This window comes from Diabrotica virgifera, chromosome 3 (genome assembly GCF_917563875.1).
Source record: "Diabrotica virgifera virgifera chromosome 3, PGI_DIABVI_V3a".
Classification (NCBI taxonomy): domain Eukaryota; kingdom Metazoa; phylum Arthropoda; class Insecta; order Coleoptera; family Chrysomelidae; genus Diabrotica; species Diabrotica virgifera.
In genome coordinates, this window is record NC_065445.1 from 159,609,785 (window position 1) to 159,611,984 (window position 2,200).

A 2,200-nucleotide genomic window follows, 5' to 3' on the forward strand; every position below is an offset into this window, starting at 1 on the left:
ACAACTACTATAAATAGCAAACGATAGTTGTTTATGTTTTAAAACAATGTCTTTCAACTTTACGCTTACTGGGAACTCTTCAAATTTGAGTTATAGTTTTAATCATCCGATTTACCTTGAAGACGAATTTGATTACGAAATTGGGTTAAGCAGTTTTTATAGTTTTAATAGTATTCCGAATATTGATGATACCAATAACCTTTTCCTTTGGAGTATACGAAATGCTACTTATACCTATAAATTACCAACAGGGTCTTATGAATTAAATGATATTACAAAACTTATAAAAGAAAACATGAAAAAGAGAGATAATGACGCCACTATAGAAATTACTCCACAGCTACCAACCTCCAAAGTTATTATTAATAGTAATCGAAAAATTTCATTTCTTCCCGCGAATTCTATTGGGAAATTATTTGGATTTAAATCACGGATACTAACAGCAAACCAAAAACATATATCAGATAATCCAGTGGAGATTTGGAGTGCAAACGCATTATGTGTTGATTGTAACATAGCATCAGGATCCTATTTAAACGGAAATCCAGTTCACATTATCCATCAGTTCTTTCTAACCGTTCCAACTGGGTATAAAATAGTTGAGGTACCCCAAAAAATTTTTTGTATTTTCCAGTGAGTATTAAAACAATCTCTAACCTTACAGTAAAAATTATCAACCAAGTAGGTAAACTTGTTGATTTTGGAGGAGAAGAAGTAACGGTGAATTTACATCTTAGAAAACGTATATAATGGTTCTAGTTTTTTCTCGCATACCAAAAACATATATAAAGAGAATACCTTCTAAAAAAATATCCCCATCTATACCAAAAACGTGTAAAAGGAGAGTACATTCTAAAATAATAACACCATCTAATCGTCGCTTCCTACAATCTTTGGGATTTAAAGTATTGGTATAATGGAAATTCTTCACGTTACTGGTCAACCATTTAATGATTATAGTATTGAGGAATATCAATTCCATACTTACCAACCATACATTCCTGGAAAGTTAGGATATAATGATGAAATTCGTATTCCTATTCAAGATCTGGATGCGCTAACAGTTCCAGCAAATAGTTATCTCTATATCGAAGGTCAACTTCTTACCCATGATAATAAAGTGCCAACAAAACTACAGTCGGAAAAATGAAAGAATACCCATGAACGAACATATAAAACACGCTGTATTTTCCTGTCACCGTGTCACAAAGAAAATTGTCCAGTGCAAGTACATGTAACAATAATTATTACATGCACTTGCGCTGGCCAATTTTTTGTGTGACACGGTGACAGGAAAATACAGCGTGTTTTATATGTTCGTTCATGGGTATTCTTTCATTTTTCCTACTGTAAAATTTATTAATAATGCTATAGCTTACTTGTTTCGTGAAATACGTTTTTAATTAAATGGGGTAGTGATTGACTCAGTACGTGATGTAGGATTAGTATCAAGTATTAAAAACTACCTTAGTCTTAACGAAAACCAAAGCCTACAATTGCAAAATGCTGGGTGGTTTCCAAAAAGGAGTAGACTGGAAACTAATAAAGAAGTCCCCACAAACAATGTGTTGGTGGATTCACATGGAAACTTTAACGTCTGTATTCCATTACGATTACTACTAGGTTTTTGTGAAGACTTTACCAAGGTCATCTTAAACGTTAAAATGGAGTTAATACTAATTCGGTCAAACGATGATATTGACGCAGTAGTAAGCGAAGATGAGAGCGAACGACCAAAAATTGATATTACTAAATTAAATTGGGAAGTGCCACATGTTACTCCTAGTATTCGAGAACAGTTGCGACTTAACCCTTTCGCTGCGTAAAGCGCACATGCGCGCCCTCCTATTTCTTTGTAAAATGCGTATGGCGCACATGAGCGGCCTATGTATATGGTGATTTCCATATACATTTAAAATTGACTCAGTTTCAGGAGATCAAGGAAACTTTGTCCGCATTTTATTAAAGGTCACTTCTATTCATAGGTGGCGTCGCGGCTCGGTGAATCATGTGGTTAGGTTTGCAGAGCTATTCATAGGTGGCGTCGCAGATCAGTTACTCACATAGTTAGGTTTTCAAAGGTGTTGTCGTTTCAAACGGTTTAGTGTGATTATAAGTTTAATTATTTGTATAATAATGGCTGATTTAAATAAAGCTGGACCTTCAGGCGTAAAAAGACGTAAGACCGTGAAAGTGAGAA

The 2,200-nt window shown here is 34.4% G+C and overlaps 1 pseudogene; it reads left to right on the plus strand.

Moving 5' to 3' along the window:
• Nucleotides 1-629: 629 nt before the first annotated feature.
• Nucleotides 630-1,826, plus strand: LOC126882609 (uncharacterized; annotated as a pseudogene).
• The last annotated feature ends 374 nt before the right edge of the window (nucleotides 1,827-2,200 follow it).